A 26871-nucleotide genomic window follows, 5' to 3' on the forward strand; every position below is an offset into this window, starting at 1 on the left:
GTTTTCGAAGGGAATATTCCCTATGATCAACGTCAATGCTTCTAAGAAGCTGCTGCTGAAAAAAGGATCGGTAACTATTCGTGTTCCTGCTGCACCTCCAGAAGAAGAAGTGAGTGTAACGTTTTATTGACCTTTATATTAATCTTTGCAAATCGCTTGCACACTTCACAATGAATGTGGCTAAGGTTTACACTCAGGGTACATTACGGCATCAATATAATTCATAAACCCACGTTTATAATGAACAAAGCGTTATGGTTATTGTGTTATTACAAACTGTGTACACAGGTGTTAAAGTTAACGTGGTAACTCTACACTAAGCTTACTTTTGTAGATGCTTTATAATGGTGTCTGTTACTGATTAAGTAATGCAAAAAAAACAAAACAATTATAACTGCATGAAGATGAATGGTAACACAATAGAGTATGGATATTTAGAAATTATGGTCGGGTTCGGTCACATCAGCGCGATAAGACATTGAACATTTTAAATTTAAAACAGCTTATGTAGGTAGCCAATGTGCCTGATGCTTTCACTTGATGCAAACGTTCGTTTTTGTGATTAAAATACATGTAAAATATTACCATAACATCTGTCTTCCTCTTCCTGTGTGCGGAAATGTGTTTATGTAGCCGTGACAACGAAACACGTGCATGCGCTTGTTGCTCCGTGCGCGCTGATGCACTCATCCTGTTGACATTTCCGAATGCCTTCCTACAGTTGCTTAATAAAAGCGGGCTTTCCACACAAACAAATGTACATGTGTCATTAGTATGAGAAAAAAAACTTTTTTAACTGTTGGTCTCGGGTCGGGCTCGGACATAAATATCTTTATGCCTGTCGGGCTCGGGTCGGGTTCGGTTAATGGTCTGTCGGACGCGGGCCGGGCTCGGACAGAAAAATTCGGCCCGATCCGCACTCTACTCTACACTAAGCTTACTTTTGTAGATGGTTTATAATGGTGTCTGTTACTGATTAATGTAAAAAAAAAAAAAAAAACTTATAACTGCATGAAGATGAATGGTAACACAATACCTGCAAAATACTGTTTACATCCTGCAAATGCACAGATGTGTCCTCAGAGACTCCCGCTGCCTTTCTTTCTCCAAAATATACCCTCAACTGTTGTCAGGGCAACATTCAATTGTGAGTTGTGTCAAAACGCCCCACAGTACAGAGGGGTGGGGTGAGCAAAGCTCATTATCATTTAAAGACACATGCACTTAAATGGCATGCTGAAAACAGAGCTGTTTTTGACCAGGTAAAATTAGTGTTTTCTTACAATACTAATGCGATTTTTTTTTAAAGTATATTACAAACTTTTCATTTAAACCCTAAAGAATCAAATTAACTTGTACAAAAATAGCATTATATGACCCCTTTAATACAGGTTTGGAAAAACACTAGATAGTACTATGTAAGGGTTCTTCCATAAAGTTTTCAGGAGACACGCATGGAGTCAACAAAGTGTACTTTTACTGACTGCAACACTTACTTAACAACACTTTGTGAAGGGAGAAAAAAAAAAAAATAAAAAAATAAACACTGATTCATAAGTTGTGCATCAGCACACAACTGAGTTCTGGGTCTCAGATGTTTACTCAGGGATCCCTCACCCGAACTAACTCAGCCACAGAAAATGAAGCCCTTTTAACAAGCTGGACCAAACCATTCTTATGATTACAGGGGTCTCACAAGTTCTCAATTACATCAAACTTAAAAGGGTGAAAGAAAGAAATACTTCACAAACTCAAATAAACAAAATAAAAATCACATTTATCATAAAGTCATAATGAAAATACACTTAAACATACACACACAAAACATCTTTTAAACATTCAAATTAACACACAACCCCCTAGAACATTATCCCAAAAACTACATTTCCCATAATTCCCAACTGAATATATAAGGGACACCAGGAAAGGCCGCGCCCTTTTAATTCCAAGCCTTTGTTCCATGCTGCAGTCATGGAGCCCGGCGCAACCACGGGTAAGATGTACACATTTAAACAGACTTAAATAAAATGTTAAACCCATAACTTGGTTGTGGTCTCATTTACTCACTAGCGTGCACTCTAGAAATAAATGATTATTGACTTTGTTGCTCATTGGGATTTACAGCACCAAAGAGACATGTGTTTGGGTAGATAACATTTAAAGAAACAAAATAATTAGTAAATAAACAGACAAAAACATTAATCCTCTAAAACAAACAAAATATCACTTCATATTCAAAGTAAACTAAGTGCTCATTCAGTGTGGCCTTAGCCATCACATTTCCCCCCCACCTATACATTCTCGCACAGTGAGCGAGAAAGAAAATCGGCTGCTATATTTTCGACCCCCGGGCGATGCTTCACTGTAAAACGAAAGGGTTGTATAGACAAAAACCATCGTGTCAAGCGAGAATTTGTATCTTTCATCCTATTCAACCATTTCAAAGCTTTATGGTCCGTTTCGATAACGAAATCTCGGCCGAGCAAATAATATTTCAATGAGTCGAGAGCCCATTTCAAAGCTAAACATTCTTTTTCCACCACAGAATAAATAGTTTCTCTGGGAAATAATTTCCGACTCAAATACACCACGGGATGCATTCCCCCGGTCTCTTCCTGCATCAGGACAGCTCCCAACCCTAATTCGGACGCATCTGTCTGAAGAACGAACGATTTTTCAAAATCAGGACTACACAAAATGGGTTCATTGCTCAGCACCCCCTTTAGCTCACAGAATGCTTCTTCAGCGGGTGTAGTCCACTGCACTTTGTTAGGATTCGTCTTTTTAATTAAATCAGTTAACGGTGCCGCGATGGTAGAGAAATGGGGAATGAATTTCCGATACCAACCGACTAAACCAAGAAATGATCTAATTTGTTTTTTTGTAGCTGGAAGTGGACAGGATTGAATAGCACGGAGTTTCTGCACTTGAGGCTTAATAACTCCATTTCCCAATACGTACCCCAAGTACTCGGTCTCGGTTTTTACTAATGAACATTTTGCAGGATTAATGGTTAAACCAGCATCTTTAATTCGTTGGAAAACCGCTCGAAGATGTTGAAGGTGATCCTCCCAAGATGTACTAAATATCACAACATCGTCTAAGTAAGCTGCCGCAAATTCTCCCAAACCATCCAATACGGTATCCATCGATCTTTGAAAAGTCGGGGGTGCCCCGTGCAAGCCGAACGGTAACACCCGAAAATGCATTAGCCCCCTTGGTGTACGGAAAGCAGTCAGCTCTCGCGACTCCAAGTCCAGAGGCACCTGCCAGTACCCTTTACTTAAATCGATAGTACTAATGAACTTAGCCTTTCCGAGTTTTTCAATTAACTCCTCAATACGAGGCATAGGATACGAATCGAATTTGGAGACGGAATTTAAATAGCGAAAATCAATACAAAACCTGAGGGTATTATCCTTTTTTGGCACCAATACCACCGGATTACACCATTCACTCTTTGACGATTCAACTACACCCATTTGCTGCATCAATGTTACTTCATCTTCGAAAGCTGTCAGCAATCGTTCAGGGATGCGATAGCTCATTCGTTTTGGATGCGCATTTTCTTTAAGCACTATTTTATGCTTTGTAACGGTGGTATAGCCTGGCTGATTTTTAAACAACTCCGGATCACACAGTTGCTGAATTTGAGCTTGACGGTCTACAGGAAGATGACTAAGGTCAATAGGCAGCAAAGGTTGACTACCAGGTAAATATTGCTCTTCTGGCTCTTGTCTTTTGTCTTTTCTGGGTTTCTTTCAAATGGGCAGAAGCAAATTCAGTCATTTGTTGCAATTTTTGTCTCATGGCTAACACATAATCAATAACATTTGTTTTGGTTGAAGTCCCCGAATTCCCCTCCCACAGCTCTCTCACAAGGGACAATGGTCCCTGCACTTCATGGCCATACATGAGCTGGAATGGCGAAAACCCAGTTGACGCCTGTGGAACTTCCCTATAAGCAAACATAAGATATGGTAGCCACTGATCCCAGTCGGTCCCCACCTCATTCACGAATTTCCGAAGCATTTGCACTAAAGTTTGATTAAATCTCTCTACCAGCCCGTCTGTCTCCGGATGATAGGGAGTTGTTTTTAATCCTTTTATTCCCAACATCTGATACACCTGTTGCAGAAATTGAGACGTGAAATTCGTTCCTCTATCGGTCAGTATTTCTTTTGGAATACCTACTCTAGAAAAAAACTGAACCAGACATGAAGCGATAGCCTTAGCTTTGATGTTTTTTAACGGAAACACTTCTGGAAACAGTGTCGCATAATCACAAATGACTAACATATACTTATAGCCGGTCTTACTCCGTTCCAGTGGACCTACAATGTCCCTTCCCTGCCGCTGAAAGGGAACATCAATGACTGGTAAAGGTATTAATGGTGCCTTACGAAGTTTGCGACTTTCACAGCATTGGCATCCAGGGCAAGCTCTACAAAATTCAGCAATGTCCTTAGACATTCCCAACCAGTAAAAATGTTTACTAATTCTAGAATGAGTCTTTCGCCTCCCCAAATGTCCAGCCCACGGAATGGAATGCCCCAGTGTCATTACTGTATTACATACACTAACAGGTAACACCACTTGTAATTTATCCCCTGTTTTACGATACAGCAAATCATTCATTACACTGAAAGATTTCTCTTGAAACATGAATACATTTGACCCTGTTTGAGCTGCCTCTACCACCTGGGAATACAATTTAGAAATTTCAGCATCCTCTTTCTGCAACTGCCTCAAATTTTCAGGTATTGGGATCTGATCAGCATTCAACAGTTTGTCAGGCTCTTTTAGTTCCCTAGCCTGCACTACAGTTCTCTTAAATTTGTCCTGTTTCCTTTCCCTCCTAGACTTCTTTTCTTTGCACGGATTCACAGACAGTTCAGAATCAAAAAAAGGTAATGACAACAATGAGTTTTCCTCTTCCTCACATTCATTCTGTCTGCTTTGAGCCCGTGTCAGAACTACATTACAAGTATCCCAAAGAGGTAACAGATTCATCAACGCAGGAAAATCATGACCTAAAATAACTGGGTACGGCAAGTTCTGTGCCAGTCCAACCCTCATCAAATAGGTTTGCCCCGCTATACCCAGGTATACATCAGTGACAGAATACTGACGCTCCTCCCCATGAACACATCTCACTATTACTGGGGTATCACCACTAACACCCAATTCAGGAACAAGTTCTGATTCAACTAAGGTCTGCGTGCAACCTGTATCTATCAAGGCAGAGACTTTTTTCCCATTCAACTCAACAGTTCTTATCACTTGCTTTGGGATGGGAATGTTCGCAGGTTCAGGTATAGTTTCTCGAGGCACATAACACATATTAGTAAGTGTTTTTGTCAATTGCGGACACATTGGCTTTTTATGACCTAGTTGACCACATTTATAACACTTAATAGTCTCTAAACCAGAGACACCAGAGTTCTCAGTTCGTTTTCCACTTGCCTCAGTTGTGAACCTACTTCCTTGAGATGTTAAAATCGGTCGTCGAGAAGCTCCATCTCGTGCAGTCTTCCAGCGAGCGAGACTCCAGGGCTCAGCTCTTCGTCGTGCCGCCACAAATACCTCAGCCAGACGCGCCGCCTCCTCAGCTGTAGACGGGCCGTGTTCTTTGATCCACGTCTGTAGCTCTGGGCTAAGCATCCGCAAAAATTGTTCAAGGACAATTATCTCTCCGATCTCCTGGTTCGTTCTCTCTGCTGGTCTCACCCACTTTTGATACAAGTCTTTCAGTCGAACATACAACTCTTTAGGGGTCTCTTCTTCCAGCACCTCCATAGCACGAAATCTCTGTCGATACGTTTCATGATTAATGGAATACTTTTTCAGAATAGCCTCCTTTACCTGCGGGTAGTCACTTGCGTCTGCAACATCCATGGCCACATATGCGCTGCGCGCCTTGCCAGTCAGCAATGGAATGAGTCTAATGGCCCAATCTTCCCTTGGCCATCTGCACACCTCAGCAATCCGTTCAAACGTGGTTAAATAATGCTCGATGTCATCCGCTTCACACAATTGTTGAATCTTTGGTTCTTTCAGCGCATAACCATGGCTCATAATGCGGGAGCCAACAGAAGCTCTAGGCGATTCCTGCACCTCAGCGTCTCCCCTGTCTCGCAAATCCTCCAACGGAGTTCGCTGGCTGACCTCATCCTGTAGTAGACGGAACTGATGCTGAAGCGATTTCCATCTCGTCTCTTGACGAGCTGCATCTTGCATCTGACGGGTATCTCTCTCTTGCTGATCCTGCATGAACCGTTGAAACATCCGCTTAAGCTCCTGTACATCACCCTTCGACTCCTCTTCAGACACCTGCTCAGCCACACCTGTCGCATCCTCCATCAGCATCTCACCCTCATCTGGTGCGCTCTGGACATCAGCAGGAACAACAGCGTGTACTGCTCTCTTAGGCGGCATTCTTTTAGTACTTGACTCTCTACAGACAGTCTCCTCCTGGACAGAATCCCACCGCTGCCACCATCTTGTAAGGGTTCTTCCATAAAGTTTTCAGGAGACACGCATGGAGTCAACAAAGTGTACTTTTACTGACTGCAACACTTACTTAACAACACTTTGTGCAGGGAGAAAAAATAAAAAATAAAAAAATAAACACCGATTCATAAGTTGTGCATCAGCACACAACTGAGTTCTGGGTCTCAGATGTTTACTCAGGGATCCCTCACCCGAACTAACTCAGCCACAGAAAATTAAGCCCTTTTAACAAGCTGGACCAAACCATTCTTATGATTACAGGGGTCTCACAAGTTCTCAATTACATCAAACTTAAAAGGGTGAAAGAAAGAAATACTTCTATACACAAACTCAAATAAACAAAATAAAAATCACATTTATCATAAAGTCATAATTAGGGGTGTCGCAATATACCGGTATTGACGATAATCGTGATATTCAAAGCATGAAATATCGACATCGTGTTAATTTAGAGCAATACAATATACCGGTATTGGCGATATTGGCGTTTTCTAGACGCAGCGCTCGTCCGCGCCCGCGCAGCTAGAGTGAAACACTCTGTCCACACCCGAAAAAAGTAAGCTGAGCTCGCCGGTATTAACAACAGAGTTCTTCGGCTTCAAAGAAAACAGCACTTTAGAGGTGGTCGCACACCGGACGAGAAGCGCAGCGCCACGTCTTTAAAAATTCGAACACATTCTGTATTCGAGTGTACACACACCGGACGAGAAGCACAGCGCGGTTCTATTCGGCGTCTGTCCGCGGCGCCCAGCAACGGCTCAGGACCTTGTTCAAAATCCTGCCGCGACACAGAGCGCAGAAAAAAGTGTTCAGAATCAGATCACAGACTTAACAACTATTGTATTTAACTGTACAGTATAATCATAACATAGTACAGACATTATCTCAATTCCATAATGTCCTTAAACATAATGAAATTGCTGGCCATAAACTGAGAAAGTGCGTGTCGGTGTGCAATACCTCGAGTTGTCATAGACGCAACGCGGCTATTATTTTACTAGTCATCATGGAATGGGAAACGTGACATTAACTGTTAACAGGGGGTTTCTGTGTTCATATATTTAATAAAATGTGATTATTAAAATTAAGAACCCCGTTTTCTTTACTCATCTTATTTTTGTATTTGTATTTGCACTTGATTTTTTTATTCAAATCTGCTATCTGCATGACTTTATTGGCGCTGGTGCAACAATAGGTTTAAGAGCTTTTCAGTTCTTCAGGAAACCTTCAGACAGTGTTTGGCTTCAGTTTGAAACCAGATAAACTTCACATGCTTGTCTTCCTTCACAAAAATTTGCCATAGATTGAGTACGCAAGAAGTAAAAATGCATGTGCCTTGTGTTTATCAGTATCCTTATGTTTGTTGGGTAAAAAAGAAAAACTATATACCCCCCCCCCCCATAGATTCTATAGATATCGCGATATATCGATATCGTGAATTATTTTGGCCACAATAACCGTGGTGTGAAAAATCTAACATCGTGACAGCCCTAGTCATAATGAAAATACACTTAAACATACACACACAAAACATCTTTTAAACATTCAAATTAACACACAACCCCCTAGAACATTATCCCAAAAACTACATTTCCCATAATTCCCAACTGAATATATAAGGGACACCAGGAAAGGCCGCGCCCTTTTAATTCCAAGCCTTTGTTCCATGCTGCAGTCATGGAGCCCGGCGCAACCACTGGTAAGATGTACACATTTAAACAGACTTAAATAAAATGTTAAACCCATAACTTGGTTGTGGTCTCATTTACTCACTAGCGTGCACTCTAGAAATAAATGATTATTGACTTTGTTGCTCATTGGGATTTACAGCACCAAAGAGACATGTGTTTGGGTAGATAACATTTAAAGAAACAAAATAATTAGTAAATAAACAGACAAAAACATTAATCCTCTAAAACAAACAAAATATCACTTCATATTCAAAGTAAACTAAGTGCTCATTCAGTGTGGCCTTAGCCATCACATACTAAATAACAGAATTTTCATTTTTGGTTGAACTATCAATAGTACATGTGTACTATTAAGGCCAATTTATAGTTCTGCGTCGGGTGCGTGCAGTAGGTACGTGTAGCATACGCATAGACGTGTATCATACGTAAATGTAACTACATGTCGCAACGACGTGGGCCGCAAAATCTGTGATTGGTCGGCTTGGTAGCATTGCATTTCCTGCTACACATTTCCGGCGTGTTCTTCTGCACCGCCCGTCATTTTTAAATCCAGTTCAGCCGTCAGCAGGTTCACGGGTCGCACGTACCATCTCCTCCGATGCCTTCTCTCGTTTCTGCCTTTTAGTTTTAGTAATTTCACTAAAATTAACTGGTTTTCCACCTCGATAAGCTCCAACTCCAACATGATCCGCGCTTTTTCAGTCGCTTAGTAGCCTAAACTCAAAACAGCCGCGATGAATCTAAACACAGTGGAACATTAAAACCTGCCCCCGCCAACGTGTTTCGGTGGTGTAACTGCAGAGCAACACAGAAATGCTCACGACGGCATCGCCTACGTGCGTAGCCTACGACGTACACTATGGCGTACACTCGACGCAGAAGTATAAATTGGCCTTTAGGATACTGTCACTTTAAGACGGCACACGACACATCTAATATACACGCATATGACCCACACCCAATTTCCTCTCAAACGTTTGCTTTCACTTTAGCCATAACCAACTGTTTTTATGTAAACCTTGTGAGTACATATTTGACAGTATTAGCGCAATAAGACTCAAATGTAACAGAATCCAGATGCTGTTTGACAGGCTTTTAGTGCCTGTGAGCTTTGAGCTCAGTATGTGCTCAGAAAAGCGCATGTTAAAACAGCGCATTAGCCTGCAAATTAAATGTTTAACCGGCAAGGCTTTAAAGCACATACATATAATGAATTTTTGTTAATTGCAGTGTCCCGTGAGTGAAACTCTATCTCTGCGTTAACATGTGATGTACGTCGCGTTGTTGAGATGGAGGCGTCGGAACTGCAACTGATAGAATTGAATTTAACACGATACTACGATATTTCTAGATAGTGGAGACATTTTAATCGTCCATGATCAAAAAATCTTGATATCGCACACCCAAAGTGCGATAAACCAAAAGTGCCAACCAAAGTGCACCCACTTCCATGGATACAGTTAGTGTTAATACGTTAAATCCATGGTGAACGTTGCTGATCTTTGGACTTAAAGCCTATAACTAGTTCATTCATGGCACAATGTTTCTCCTGGTTTCCACATCAGCGCTGTTTGATCTGTTAATAATGGAGAAATTTGAATATTTCTTACTAGATCTCGAAGCGATGTTATTACTTAAGTGGCGAATTCAAATGCTTTCTTTACTGGATCTCTTAGCGCTGTGTAGTATCAGTGTCGCTCGATCAAGATCGGCTTGCGCTGAACTGACATTGATGGTCCACACTGTAAAAAAATTCTAACCCCCCCAAATCAAAAATTTCAAGTGACCGATAACATCTAAATTTTTCAATTGGCCCAAGTGAAATTCTTGTTGCAATAGTCTGTTAACATTGGCTCAATGAGAAAACGTCAGACTAATTGAAAAATTTAGATGTTATCGGTCACTTGACATTTTTGACTTGGGGATGTAATTTTTTTTACAGTGCAAACTGAGCGTGAAGCACAAAATAATGATTAGGCCTAGTGCAGTTTTTGTTCCACTTTCATTACGTTTGCCGTTTGATGTTGGGCAACGTTGTGGTGGCCGTGCCATCTTTAACTTCGCAGTCCACTTACAGTCGAATGGATTGTACCTTCAGTCAACAGGATGTGGAGCGCACAGTTCATGGTTGCATAGCAACAACAGACGCTACAGGAGCACAAGCACTTTGGAAAGGGAGACAGTTTACATACAGTGTAAATTTGACAATTTACATCCGGTTTTAGACGCAGTATGTGAAGATATCCCCTAAGTTTGGGCATCTTAATGAAAATATTGAGCACTATATCAAACTTTTTTTTCCAGCTTTTTTTAAGTAGTATTTTTTGAATTTTTACAACAACAGGTGACATCATACAGTGAACAAAATAAATACCGTACAGTGGGATTGGAATGTCACCTGCCACTGGTCCCCTACCCACCCACGAACCAACCCAACACAGGCCCAAAAGCGAGGACAAACACACAAACCCATGCATACCAACAGACAATCACCAAAACAAACACATAACTTACAAACTAAAACAGTAAAAAGGGTAGACAAAGTAAGTAGAGATGGGCAGGGAAGAAGGCAAAAGGGGAAAGAGACTAAATAAACGGGGTGGTGGTTATATACTGACATGGAGGGGTTCAATCCTCCAAATTAGGGGACAGGGTGAGAGAGTCAACCAGCCCCAGGAAAGGGTTCCACATCCCAAGAAATGTTGAGGAAGAACCTTTCAAAGAAGATCTGAGCTTCTCCAGCCTCAGATTGTCAAGTACCTCTTTAAACCAACGGTCGTGCGTAGGGGGACGGGAGAGCTTCCAATTGCAGAGAATCAGTCTTCAAGCTAGCAAATATGTAAATGCCAGGGCCTCAGTGCAACAGGGAGGTCAGTGTCTGGGGAAATGCCAAAAATGTCTGACAAAGGGTTGGGTGGGATAGTGTGCCCATTGGCTCTTCTCATGGTGTCAAAAAAGTTCATCCAAAAAGTTGTCAATTTAGGGCAAGACCAAAACATGAGTATGGTTGGCAGGGGATTGACTGCACCTATTACAGGTGTCCCGGACAGTTGGATATATTTTAGACAGTTTTGCATTTGTGTAATGAACTTTATGAAGGATCTTGCATTGGATTAGTCAATGACAAGAACATATGGAGGAAGAGTGGACCATAGCCTGAGCATGGTCCCACTGTTCATCCATAATAGTCATGTTCAGGTCGCCCTCCCACGCAGCTTTTGAAAGGGCACCAGGGTACGCAGAGGTCGACCCTAAATTGCCCAATAGTGACTCATACAGTACAGAAACACATTTTCTATGGTTGGGGTTGTAGGATTGAAAATAATACAAGATATTTTAAATGAACAAAGATATTTGCTTGACTGTTTTACTACCCCCCTACCACAATGACCATTTGGAGTTCCTAAAGGCACAGAGGGGCTGACAGTGATCTAGGCTTGCAGGCCAAATGTTTGTACTTTGGGGGTCGATGACCTGTCACACCTTTAGTACAGTGGTGGAAGTGTAATTATCTGATTGGTCAGTTTGAATGTCTCACATTTGGGTTTTAGTCACATGGTCAAGCAAAGGATAAAAGAGGATTGTAACTGTGGCTCTGGCTCTTTGATGCTCTGACTATCTTCTTTTCTGGGTCCCTTTCTTGGGGCCTCCTCTTCTCTCTCTCTCTCTCTCTCTCTCTCTCTCTCTCTCAGGTAACATTTTTCATATATGCTGGGTACACTTAATAATATAAGTTATCACCATCTCATATATCTATTTTGTAACTATTTTAAATGTAACCATAACCATAATTTGTCATTAAACCTTTTCAATTGCAACTAATGTACTAACTAGTTTTGATTTGGTATTGACTTTGAAGTGCTACATATTGCAATAAAATATCGTCACTATCTATAGCAATGCTCTCCCACAAATATTAAGCTATTGTAACTGCACTTATTTCCGTCGTTGGTATAAGTGGCAGTGGGTGGTAATAGACAAGAAATGTGCAGTTTTCTACCATCTTGCCAATAACGTTTCTTTAGTCATTCGGCAGTTCTTGCAGCATGAACCACTGCAGGAATTCCACCCTTACAGGGTCTGTCACCAGGAGGAAGTCAGTCAGGGTTTCGGGAGGGCGGTTTGGAAAGTGGAGGAACATCTTCTTAACAAAGTCTCTAATCTGAAAAAAGCGGAAGAGGTGTGATTTTGGCAAATTGTAAAGAGAAGAGAGCTCTGTGAAGGAAGCAAATATACCATCCTTGTATAGGTCCTTAACGCAGATGATGCCGTTACTGTGCCAGGCCCTGAATGCCGAATCTGACCTTGAGGGCGTAAAGACATGGTTTTGGAGCAATGGTGTCAAGACAGAGGGACCCTGTAAACCTTTCCTGATCTGACTCCAGAACTTAAGTGAGAGGGATACAATCAGTCATGTGCCCGCAGATGTTGAAGGCAAAGGGAGTTGGGAGCAGAGGGCTGACCGCAGTGGAAGGCTTGAGCTCGCCCACTCCAAATGTACCCAGACAGGAAGTGAGGCACAGTCGTCGATCATCCAGTATAAAAGTTTTTGCAGGTTAGCTGCCCAATAATATCGTCTAAAGTTAGGGAGTGCCAGACCCCCCTCAGACTTAGGGGATTGTAGTATGGCCTTGCGGATCCTAGTGGGTTTGCCGCCCCACAGAAATTTAGATATCGCACTGTCCAGCTTGTCGAAAAAAGATTTAGAAATGAGTACTGGGATGTGCTGGAACAGATAAAGGAATTTGGGGAGGACAACCATCTTAACCAAATTTGCCCGGCCTATGAGGAAGAGTGGTAGGACCAACCTGCGGTCAAAGTCACTTACAGTTTTGCAACCGGGGTAAGAAATTTTTGCGGGACAAGTCTGAAACGGCTGTTGTAATATGAACCCCCAAGTAGCTAAATCCGTCGTCAGCCCACTTAAACGACGATAACGAGTGTGGGAGCTGCTTAGCCAGAGAGTTTACATGAACCCTGTCGGATCTAACGAGATAATCGGGGGCTTTAATCGTTGAAGACGGAGTGCGAGGATCTTTGAGAGAATTTTGAGGTCCACATTGAGAAGCGAGATTGGTCTGTAGCTGCCGCAGAGCAGGGGATCTTTCCCCTTCTTAGGAATTAAGGAAATGGTGGCTTTCGATAGGGTATCCGGAAGATGACGCTGACGAAAAGCCTCATTGTACATATCTCTTAGAACTGGTGCGAGGAGAGCGGAAAAAGGTTTTATAATACTCCACAGTGAAGCCATCCTGCCCTGGGGATTTACCGCTCTGAGTTAATGGAGTTAATGGCTTCCTGAACCTCAGCAGTGGTTATCAGGCCACCCAATTCATTAGCTGATGCGCCGTCTACTTGGGGGAAAGTCATATCATTAAGAATACCGTCTGCAATGGGAAGGCAGTCAGAGGAATACAGATTAGCATAAAATTCGGCAAACATTTTATTAATGGTGGTAGGATCAGTGTGGATCTCGCCTGAGTTGGCTCTAATGGCAGGAATAAGCCGTGAGGTTGCCTCGGCTCTGGCCTGATGAGCCAGAAGTTTCCCAGCTTTATCTCCCGACTCAAAAAGCTTGGCTTTATTCGTGGATAAGAGATCGAAGTCTGTCTGGAGTCTAAGACATTCTCTGTAAAGGGTAGGGTCCGGGTCGGCCGCATATTTGTCATCAATGTCCTTAATTTTAAAACAACCAATCACCGACAGGGGGAGGGGGTTGTGAGGTTTTGAGCCAGCTTTTTCTTCAGCTTTGACTTCACGTGCAGCCGTGCACGAGCCCAAAACCTCACAACACCCTCCCCCTGTCGGTGATTGGTTGGAACACTATTTGTTTTGGTTTTGTGTGTTTGGCTAAACCATTTGTTTTTGTGTGCAGATCTCAGAGCCTAGGCTGCCTACAGAGATGCGTTTTTTTGACGGCATGCTTATGGGGCGGGCAGCTAGCGGATCGTTAGGAAAGATTAGATGAATGTGATAAAAATATTTTTGGGCCTGAAATCACTGATACCACCTTTAAGACATTAAATTCGTAAGCACATAACACAAGTAACACTTCTCTTTAAAATACAAACAAGACTTTATTGATTATTCTAACACATAAAACTAATATCTAACACACACACACACATTCATACGAGTTGCAGAAAGAAGGAGAGTGAGGAAAGAATGAGTTTTAACCCTCGTGTTTATGTTGGAATTCTGTGCACTCCCCGTCTGGTCCGGGTCAAATTGACCCGCATTGGATTCAATACAATTCCTCAAAAATCACACTATGAAAAATAACAAAGATTCAGGTACAAACTGTAAACTTTTAATATCAACATTTGTCAAATATTCCAAAAAATATATATCTGAAGATATGATTTAATGAAAATGTTTTTTAACCATTTTTTAAAACTGTTTTGTTTTGACAAAATTTGAATATACATTATATTTATATATATTTGCATATAAAAATTTTTTTTTTATTTTTTTTTTGCTTAGAACATCATAACTGAACAATTAATCAGTTAATCTGAGCTCATTTTTCCTGCTGTCTATGTCGAAGTCGCAAGGTATTTCAGATATCTTGAATATATAAATGAGAGCTTATTTTACTATCTGCGTCTGTCAAAGATTTTCATTTGTAATACACCATGATTTCGCTTTTTCAAGTGTGTTTGGTTTGGGTTAGAGCACTTTTAGATACACTTACACTTTAGAACTGTTGATGCCCTGACATACATAAAATAAATGTTTTTATTTTGTGTCTGTACAGTTGCTTTTGAACAGCTGCCTATGATGGACATCACAAACGTAATAGTAATTTTGTTTGTATATGTCAAAAGAAAAACACAGCAGCATGTTGAAACTCTGCATGCATGTTCATGATGATAAATGTGAAAAAGTCACAAAATATAAAAAAAACAAAAAAAAGGTTTAATATTATTTCAGGTAGCTTGAAAAAATAAATGATAGGTAATTTTTACCATCTGTGGCTGACAAACTATTTTTCTGTATTGAAATAAGTGTGGAAAACTAATTTTTTTAGCTTCATAAGGTAGTAAAAAAATAAAATAACAAAATATAATCAAGAAACGTTATTATTTTGGCTCCGTACAGTTGCCTTAGAGCGTTAAAATATGCTGGTCAAATTGACCCGCGAACATCACGAAAGTAACAGTAATTTTGTTTGTATATGTCAAAAAACACCAGCATGTTGAAACTTTGCATGCATGTTCTTGATTATAAATGAGAAAAAGTCACAAAATATAAAGAAAAAAAACATAAGTTAACCAGTATTTCCAGCAACTAGAAAATCTAAACGGGTCAAATTGACCCGCAACATAACACAAGGGTTAAGAGTGAGATGATGAAATCCCAATATGACCTGAACGAACCATCAATCATTAATTTAACCCTTCTATCGTTTCTTAGGCGGGTTATTAAATCTATATCAATACAGTTCAGCTTAAGAGTCTGGAGGCTACTTTCTTGTCTTTGCTTTTGGGGATTCCCTTCGTCAGGCGTGAAAGGGGTTTCCCAGGTTGGTTGGCTGGCGTCTCCTCGTGCCTGGATAGATGTCTGGGGCGGCCAATCACGTGGTGTGCTGACGGATGGATGGAAAGTCTTTGAAGCTGGAAAGCTGGCTTTGCAGTCGAATCGTGGACTGAAACTTTGCCACAAAACTTAACTTAGAACCGAGACTCACAACGGAAAAGAAAAGAGAACTAAGAAAAGAAAGAAAATTGGGACGAGAGTAGTTAGATGGCTTGAATGAAGCTGTTTAACCCATGTTCTTCTGATCTTGATTTGGGTTCTTTCATCTGCTTGTCTACATGGTTACTGGTCTATCTGGTTACTCCGTCATGGCTTCTCCATGATCGTTTTTGAATCTACATTCTCTTCTATCTTCTTCTGCCCAAAGCTTTGTTCGGGTCCTAAGATTTTAAACTCAAATGTTTGTCCAGCCTCCTGGATGAAAATCATGCGTTATCTGTGATCTCTTTACTCTCAATCTCTAGCAGAGAGAACAGAGGCCACAGTTTAGACATCATTACTATTATAAGAATACGAAACATTTTACACAGATTTCAATCAAGCCATCTTTTTAATTAAGAACATACGATCGTACTGATAGGAAACAAGACACACTTTCATTCAAACATCATATAGTTATAACAATTACATGACTTATATGGGCTCTAAGCATCTTAGACACACATATAGGTTGTAGTCACAATATAGAATTATGTAGTTGCACGATGTTTGATTATAAGTCCATCGAGAATAGTTTTTGGATGATTTTATGTATTTTTATAGGTAAAATCTCAGTCTCTGTGGTTTGAAGAGATTTTACACCCTGGGTCATTCAGAGGTCCTTAAGAAGAAGAATGTCTGTTTTGTATATCTGTCGTGGGGTCGAGCAACCCTTGGTCAGGCACTGAGCTGTGCCATCTCTGAACCAATCAGACTTTTCCAAACCATCTAACAAGTTCTTCCGTTTGCATGGCCGAGCAAATAGCGTAGACTGGCTGGAGCCTGTATTTTATGGTTCTGGATTGGATATTTGGGGTCTGGAATGCTGAGTTCTGGGTGGAATTATGTTTGAACAAATCACCTGGAAGATTCATTTGTGTTTGGTTCGCACTCAATCCTTACAGCATCGAGGGCGCAAATCGACTGCATAGATTTGCGGTCACCGCTCTGAGGCCTAAAATGACAAATGGGACACCCTACGGTCTCACGGACTTAACGGACACGCGTTAAGTCTGTGATAACAGTTTATTTTATAAGACAGTTTATAAGACATCCAGATGGAGGTTAAATGGTGTCTGTGTATGAGACGGTACAAAGGTGTTGTTATAGTAATTTTTTTAAGTTGAATGCATAATTTCAGTTAATTTAATCAACTTTCAAATTGAGTTCTTCATTGACTCTTATTGAATATGCAATCATTTCTGTTTATAAATAATGATTGTAACATGAAGTTTTTTAAGTAAATTAATCTATGAAAAATATCTAAAAAACTGTAGTCTTGTAACTATAGTTCATCATTGTAATATTATGTATTGATTATATCTGAGAACCTACAGAAGATATCAGTTCTGAAAATGGGTGGATTGTATTTTTTTCTTAGCTAAAATACAGTATTTAATAATAAGTTTTATTAATAATTGTATGTGGCTATCTGCCATTTAAGGTGTATGTAAATGTAATGTCTGTTCTTTACTTGTTGGATATGAAATAATTAAGATATTTTCATTTAAGGGGACCTGTCCATCTTTAAACATCTCGAGAGAAGTCAATATCATCAATCAAGAGCAGCTGTGTGAGCCTCAGAAGATGTCTCCAACACAAGGATTTGTACAAATATTTAAAAGTGAACTGTCCAAATCTGCTGTTTTCACCTCTTTTCCACTGAGTCTTTTGTTAGTCCCATTGGAGTGGCTTTTAGATGATGAATTTTCTTGCCCATGCGATGATAAGCTGAATGCAAACGCATCATACTTGATCTTCGCTGCACCTTTCTTTTTCTTTTTTTCTTTAATGTGTCTAGCTGTACAGCCATTTAAACGTATACCCACATATTGCAATAAATCTTCCATTTGTAAATGTTTCAAGTGTAAAGAGTTCATACTTTGCCTGATTCCACCATTTGTTTGGATCGTCCTTCTGCTCCTTGATGGTAATTATCTTGCCTGTCGGGACACAGACTGGAATGGAGTGTATGTTTTTGAGGATGAGCATCATCTGAAATGGTGTAAACCCACTAAATCGATCCCAGGAAGAAATGAGACCGAACTACGAGAAAAGACTGCGAGATTTGTTGCCAGTTCACAGGTATTCTGTACTGCAATTTTTTTAATTAATTTTATTCATATTCATTTTTATTCATATTCAGAAATGTTATAGGTTATGTAAGAAAATATGTTAGAAAATATTGATTGCTATACAGTGTCAACCATTCAATGTGCTCTCATTAGTATTCATACATAAGTAGATCATGAAGACTGACGAACACCTAATTCCCTCTGAGGAAGTCTATTCACTCGGTGGCCATATTTGCGATGCCTATGGGTGTGTTTCAGGAATCCAAGACCAAGTCCTATCTAGTTGAATGGGGGAATCCTGAAATCTCAAAAACTGCTGGCCGAACACACAATTCAATAACATATTTCAGCAACAAAATCTGACATAACTGTCCCATAAATGTTGTTTCTTATGCTCAACCAGCCAATGCGCATGTGAAGTCCTAAGCGCGAGCTTCTAATGGGAGTTGCAGTGATGCAATGACTTTACCAATCAGCGATTGGCTCATTTACTTAGAAGGCGGGACTATTCCGCCATATTGCACATCGCAGTTAGTTTACTTTATTATTATTTTTCCCAAATGGGAGTCAATGGCAGCCCCATGAACCGTAAGAAGGAAAATGATGAAATTTGGCACAATTATAGAGATGGTCATGAAAAGTAATTGGACCAATTTTGGAGGCTCTAGGACCAACTCAATAGCACCAGCACCAAAGACAGTGGTTCGTAATTGCTTCTTTTATTTAAGAGCAATAGCCAAATTGAAACCAATATTCTCAGCCCGCGACCTGGAAAAAGTTGTCCATGCTTATATTTTTTCCCGCCTAGACTACTGTAGTGCACTTTATGTTGGGACCGGTCAAACACACATTGCCCGCTTGCAGCTTGTACAAAATGCTGCCGCAAGGTTGTTGATGAATGGTGGGAAAACGGACCATGTTACTCCCTTCTTATCTTCTTTAGGTTGGCTACCAGTACATTTTAGGATACAGTATAAGATTCTGATATATGTTTTTAAAGCACTTCACAAAATGGCGCCAGGATATTAAGCTGAGCTTATTAAGCCCTACAGTGCAGGCGTAAGACTAAGATCAGCAAACAAGTTTCTTTTAACTGTTCCCCGTGCACATCTCAAAATGAAAGGTGATTGTGCTTTTTCTCTGTTGCTGGTCCTAGATTGTGGAATAATCTGCCGTTGGATGTTAGATCTTCCATAAATCTAAATGTTTTTAAGGACTGCTTAAAATCGTATCTGTACTCTTTGACATTTTAGTACATTAGTACATGGGTGTATTTGTGTTTTGTCTTGTTGTTCTGTTGGTTTCTTTTTTACTGCAATGTACAGCACTTTGGAACTACGGTGGTAGTCTGTAAGGTGCTATATAAATAATTAAACGAACGAACGAACACCTGATTACACTCTTCATGCTGATTACATTCAATATCTTACATTATGACTCTGCCCATTACAGTAGTGGCCATTAAGTACAGTATTCAGTTTTTTTGCTACTCCTCCTTCAAAATTTGTCAAATTTTGTCCACATTTTTAATAATTTTTGTTCAAAAGTTATGATGTTGCAAACGTAACGAGGTCAACCCAAAATTGGTTCAGAAACTATAGCTTGGCCAAACTTTGATCAATTGAAACGAAAATTGGTGCGCTTCATCGGAGCCATGACCTGAGGGTTTTTGTAAACTCAGAATCGAAGACCAGGAGACTTGGTTCTTTCTTCAGCAGGATTCTTTATTGAGAACACGAGCTGTTGGTAGCTGCAGTCACCAAAGTCTAAATCTAATACAGTATGCAATGTAGTTATACACATTCAAGGAGGGGAGGGATTACAGAGGCGGAGACTCTGAATAAAGCATGTTTAGAAAACACACCCTAGACTGTGGGTCTGGCCAATCCTAATTCAATCAGCATAACAGTCTATTGCATTGCTAATCCAATCAGCCTAACGATTCGACTTCTGGGGCTGGGGCTCCAAGAGCCCTTTGGGCTCTGAAAGCCATTACAGAACAAAAGGTGAGATTTTCAGTGATCTGACTCATTTAAAACACAATAGAGAAAACAGGACTGGCCGGAGTTTCTAGCTAGAAATTGACCCTACTACAGTAAAATCAAAGTCTTAACTTTTAATGTTGAAACATAAATTAAACATTTATTAAATTTGTAGTACAACAGGGTCCATGCCAAAGTTGGGAACAGCACCACCTACATGTCATGAGATTTGGAGAATGGCTATTTTGGCCGATAACTTTTGAACAATTTGTCAGAAAATCATAATATTGGTGTCTATAGATTCCTTGCGTCATGCCGAATCATGTCAGATTGGATGAACCATGTGTCCGCCATTTTGAATTTTGTCATAAATTGCAATATCTTTTAAGCTATTTGACGTATCAGCACATGATCCAAACCATGTCCAGAAGGGACATGAGAAGTTTGAACACAGCACCACCTAGTGTTCCATAGATATACAATTTTTTGCAGAAACGCTTATAACTTTGAAATCATAGTTCAAAATGTTATTTCTTTATGTCATTATATTCCTTGGCTTATGCCGATTCCGACGAGATCTGGAAGATCAAATGTTGCTCAATTTTGTCCGAAACTTAATCAGATGATCTTTGGGTCGAGCCGCACAGAAATGACTGAACGGATATTTGATATTCGCTACCGTTCCCGAAATATTCATCTCCAAAGTTGACCTTGCCTGTTTTTGTAGCCTTATGTCAGTTAGCTTAGAATACTAATTGGTTAGCATGCTAACCAGATGCCATTATTTCTAATGTGGCTCTTCAGCTATCAGGCTAACCATAAGCTACATTAGCATTAAGATAGCTTAGCATGCTAATCTGATTAACATGCTTTTGTGTGTTCATTCTTTCACTGAAGCCTCTCCTCGGCAGCTTTGTAACTCAGCGTCCTCTGAGTGGCGCAAGCTGGTAAACCACATGCCACGAACCCCGAACCATTCCGCTCGTGAGCTCAAATCCTGTGGCACATGCCCAGACCACAAGAGGTACTGTGGCCTTAAGTGGTGGAAAAGTTGTTTCAGTTACAGACATGGTGTCTATCTGAGAAAGGAACTCAATAAATATAACGTGCAGCAAATATATATACAAATTCTTAATTTTGAGTTCATTTTCATTTGTACTTCTGAAACAGCTGTTTTTTTTTTTTATTTTTTTTTTTATTTGGCACACTTGTAGTGATGGTAATGACCAGAAATTGGACCAATTTTGGAGTCTCTACGACCAACTCTATAGCGCCACCACCAGTTCAAAAATGTACTTTTCTAATGGTTATAACTTTTAAACCATTTGATCTAGAAAAATAAAACTTAGTACACCTGATTCCGCTCTTCATGCTGATCACATTCAACATCTTACATTAAGACTCCGACCATTACAGTAGTGGGCATTTTGAAAATTACAGTATTCAGTTTTTTCACTACTTCTCATTAAAATGTTGCTCAATTCTTACGGAAATTGGCTCATATGATCTTTTGACCGAGCCACACAGAAATGACTGAACAGATTTTTCGCATTTGCTACCGTTCCTAAGAAATAATTTTTTGACTATGTTTGTCACTATGTTTGTTCTCATATGTGCTTAAATGCTTGCTGTGCTGCTGTGCTTGATGTGCTTGAAAATTCCCGGTGGGTCGCTTCACTTTTGGGCCGGTCAAGGATTTATTTATTTTTTTCCACATTTGTCACGTTAGTTACATTAGGCTACACACGTTCCGCATTCTGACACCGCAGCACGCAGCCTCTGCATGGGTTGTACCATGTGAGGGAGTTCTTCCCTCCCCTCCTATAGAGTTGGTTGGGTCCATAGTCCATCTTTTCCAAAACGTTTTCTCAGGAGTAACGTTAGACTACCGCGGCACCGCCGGCGCCTACCGATAGCTGGGCCGGCCCTACCGTAACGGTACGTGTCAGGGAGGATGGATGGGAGGAAGAGGCCAGGAGGTATGGAAGCTTGTTTCCGCCACAGAATAAAACATTTTAAAAGATAATTGCAACTTTTTATCTCACAATTGCGAGTTTACATCTCACAATTCTGACTTTATTTCTCAGATATGCGAGATATAAAGTCAGAATTGCGTGTTATAAAGTCAGAATTGCGAGAAATAAAGTCAGAAATGTGTGAAATAAAGTCGCAATTGTGTGAAATAAAGTCGTAATTGCGTGAAATAAAGTCGCACTTGCCTGTTATAAAGTCAGAATTGAAAGATATAAAGTCAGAATTGCGTGAAATAAAGTCGCAATTGCTTCTTATAAAGTCTAAGTGAATTATTATTTAACTTTTACATTATTTGTTGAACCATGGTATTAATACAAACTACACAATATAGTAAGAGCTGAACTGTTGCTTCATTTATCCAATTTAGAAAAAGTGCTAATTTGGAATTCCACCGTGGAAAAAGTGGGCCGGTCTTGGGCCTGAAACTCCCGGGCTGAAAAGTGGCCCCACTCCGGCCCTGGTGCTTGTTGTGCTTGCTGTACTTGCGATGCCTTCGGGCTTGGCCCCGGATTGCTGCTTGCAGCTCTATTTCAATATATTTTAGGTCTGACATTTAAAGTAAAACCTTGTGACATGTAATTATATTCTAGCAGACATTTGGACAATATATGCCATCCAGCTTCATAAACGATGCCGTGTGCAAGGATGGACTTTGGGCTAATTATTACATTTCTAAAATTAAATTCTAAAACATTATTTTTGAAGTTTGAAGTTTTAACATCTCAATTATTTACAACAATACATGGACCTAATTTGACATTATAATGATTTTATAGCTCTAAACACACACACACACACACACACACACACACACACACAGAGAGAGAGAGAGAATTAGCAGTGCACCATAACATTTTTAACTAAACTAATTGTATATTTTATACTTAAGCAGATTTGTTTGTCTCTAAAGTAGTTCATGCACAAATATTTGCTGTTATCTAAGTTTCAGTGTTTTCAAATCCATAAAAATGTGTACCAATGAAGCTATGAATATGAAATCTCCCTGTATTTGGCCCTTAAGCAAGACTATATGACTTCACAGTCATTATCCCTGTAATAACACTTTGGATAAAAGTGTCCTCTGAATGACTGTTGACTATAAAAATAGTTATTGTATTAATTAACTGACTGACTGTTTTTATTTCCACAGGAATACGGTTGTATTGTGCTCCTTGCATTGAGCTTTATTATAATACTTACTGTAGTTATCAGTGGCTGCGGCTGTGCCTGCTGTGCCCCCTGCTGTGCCTGCAACTGTCCCGACTGTGCCCCCTGCTGTGCCGAATGCTATGCCGACTGCTGTGATGAAGAAAATGTGGCTGAAGGAAATGTGGCTGAAAGAAATGTGGAACAACCACTCCAAATTCTTCAAAATGATATCCCTTCTTGAACATGCATGTTGGTTCATATGATTGGTATGGATTGGTTGAATCACTGATTTGTACTTGATAAATTGTTTGCTAATTCATCTATCTATATGGTTTACTGTATTGTCTTGATATAACTATACATGTTCAATTAAAATTGGCCTCCATGCTACGTTAAATTAAAGGTATAATTAAATGTATGCATTTTAAATAAACAAACAAACACACACACACACACACACACACACACATAAAATCAGCATAATCTTTTTGAAGAATTTTAGGTTTGAATCACTGCAACCTTAAAGATTTTGCTAATCAGTTTGTGTTTCTGTCTTTGTGTGTGTGTGTGTGTGTGTGTGTGTGTGTGAGTTCTGTTTAAATTAATTTAGTTTTAGTTTATAATTTTAATCTTGTTCTTAATTTGTTTCTTTTGATTGCATTATATTATGTAAGCAGTAAGGTACGAAAGGCCATGCTGTATTGTGTATTGTGAAGTCACGGCTGAAGGGCGTTGTTATATTACAGTTTATTTGTTGATAGTTTTAATTGTCCAACATATCATCACCTAATAAATAAACAATAATGCATCACTATCACTGATGTTTTCTTTTTAAAATAATACCTTCTAATCATGAGACAAAACCATTACTGCTGAAAACTGCTGGAACATTTAAAGAAACCACTTCACACATGATGATGAAGAGAAAGTCCAGCGGACGTTCTTTATCTCTCCTTTATGTCGCCTAAATAACATATTTCTTCTTTTTTTACACATATCGTAGTAGAATTAAGAGGAAAAAAGAGAGAGAGAAAAAAGTAAACTATGCAGGGGAATTACGTAAAAGGAATTAACAAGAAAAACGGTTTCAAGAATTCTACAGTACATCTTGTATATTCTATTTCAGATTATATCAGGTTTATATCAACCCCTATTCTTATACAATAAAAATATCTTAACTAGAAAGCTGAATCTTTAATTTGTAATTGGGTAAATACACATTGATAGAATAAATGTTTAATGGATTCTGCAAAAAACACATATAGTCTCCATGTTTCTTAAAATCTAAAGACGTCTTGTCTCACTGGGTAAATTAAACTATATATATGACTTCTTTAACTTTATTGTTGAGACAGCACTGGGTAAACTCCAGACCTCTTTCCGATGATTACACTCTAAAAAATAAAACATTGGGTCAACAAAAAAAAATATGTTAACGTTTTCCACTAGAATTTTTATGTTAAGACTGCTGGCAGAATTACATTAATTCAAAGCAATGTTTTGAGTACGGTTAATTACTTTTTTTTGGCCACAATAAAACGCATTTCTAAGTAACACGAACTTAATAATTTTCAACATGAATGCAAGTAATTAAGTTGATCCAACATAATGTTTAAAGTTAGGTGAAGTAGTTTTTTTGGCCACAATAAAACACATTTCTAAGTAACATGAACTTAATAATTAAGTTGATCTCTGCAAGAGTTAAGTTGAGCCCTTTTGTTTTTATTTGAAGTTGATTACTCTTTTAAACATACATGTAACATTCATCTTTTAATATATTTCCCTTTCAAAAGATTTAAATGAACTGTATTACCATTTCCTTTCTAATACAACGTAAAGCATACATTTTCTTAGAAATCAACCTATAGCCGACTTATCACTTCAAATCAAACATTCAATTGAAATGTATGGTCACTACACTGTCATTGGACAGGAACACAGAAAACATTCCATCACTGGATAGGTTTCGTTCGTTTATTTAAAGTGTGGTTTATGTCAGCTGAATGTGCGGAACGCTTTTCAGAGTAGATAAGGCAACGTTATTTTAGTACAATTAACACCCAGCGGTAGCTAAGGGGAAAAAATCTCTGAATGCTTCACGTGAAACTTCGGTCTTCCGACCTATTACCATCGTGTCAATTCTCTATTGATTTTGATGGTAATATCAGTTTTGATTAACGTTAATATGCGCGAGGAAGGGATGGAGAACAAGACAGTTTGAAGACTGTGAGAGTGCGCGCGCGTGGCCGGAGGAGGGTCTCTCTCGCTCTCTCTCTGCTCGTTCTCTCAGTAAAATGCGCGGGCGCTTGTCACAATTGTAAACAATAAAAACGAAATTTGGAAAACTAAAACGGAATTCATAGGGCCCTACATAACTCCGACTTGTTTTGAGCAAAGTATCTGAACAAATAGCGTAGCTACTAGCCAACTTTACCTCGGCACACAGACTAACGTATAGCCTACTATCAACACTGCTCAAATTTCAGAGTAAGGACTTCCAGATTTCGGTATTCGGTTACAGTAGGCTATCACCAACAGAATCCTGAGCGAATGCGAATATGTGTAAGCATAAAATTACTTACCATTCACCACATTACGCTTCAGCGAGTTTCAGCTGTGGCCACACTCATCTGGCCTTAAACATGCACACGGTAACTGTGGACCGTTTACACGTCATCAAATTGTTTTTTACATTAACAGAACTTAAAATTAAATTAATTTTTGATCAACTGAAAATGTTAAACTCTGACAAGTCATGATAGTATGTTTAATCAATAGGCATAATTTGTGTGTCATCCCAGCTCAATAAAATAACAATTACAAGTAAAAAGTCTAACAGTATCTCAGAACTTGATTTTTTATTTCACAACAATATATATATTTAAGTAATGACTAAAGGTCCTCTGAATTAGTTTTTAGAGTGTATACATAGAATTCCAATATGATTTGCATTTAGGTAAGGATATTTCTGCAAATTGTTTTTTATTTAAATTTTTTTTTTTATATATATATATATATATGTATATATGTATATGTATATATGTATATGTATATATATGTATATATGAATATGTATATAACTGTGCGAATGTTGTGTGTTTTCCTCATGAAGCTCCAGCACAGTTATATTCACAGCACTGCCACCTTCTGGACACCACTGATCATAACAGCATGTGACGCTGTACGTGCTCGTGCATATGCAGAGATCAAAGTACACTCAAAAACAATTACGTTTTTTTTTTTTTTTTAAGAATTACGTCTTTCAATTAATAGTAAAATTCCATCCAATTAAATTGAATAATCCTTACACATTTTAATTTAATAAGTGAACAATCCTTAATTAATTATTCAGTTAAAATGTGTAAGGATTATTCTATTAAATTTGGAATTTATCTATTGATTGAAATGCGTAATATAATATCTCATAAATCTAAAATATTTACTTTACATAATCTGTAATGATGTTATGTATCTCTGTTATGAATGTTATGTTATGATCTGTGTATCTGACATTTACCGCAAGGCATGACATTTTTGTTTCATGAACTTTGTTTTTCATTAATGTTTACATTATGCTGAAAATCTTATAATAACAGGTAATCAGTCATTATACAAAACGTCTCGGGTTACTGGATGTAACCCTGGTTCCCCGAGAGAGGGGAATGAGACGCTGCGTCTGATAAACGCTAC

The 26871-nt window shown here is 39.1% G+C and overlaps 1 long non-coding RNA gene across 1 annotated transcript; it reads left to right on the plus strand.

Annotated features, from left to right (window-relative positions):
• Nucleotides 1-23994, plus strand: LOC307144638. Its single transcript, XR_013818795.1, has 3 exons — nt 1-109; nt 17454-18026; nt 23183-23994. It is a non-coding gene; the product is annotated as an uncharacterized lncRNA (long non-coding RNA).
• The last annotated feature ends 2877 nt before the right edge of the window (nt 23995-26871 follow it).

Source organism: Squalius cephalus (genome assembly GCF_949319135.1).
Source record: "Squalius cephalus genome assembly, chromosome: 17".
NCBI lineage: Eukaryota > Metazoa > Chordata > Actinopteri > Cypriniformes > Leuciscidae > Squalius > Squalius cephalus.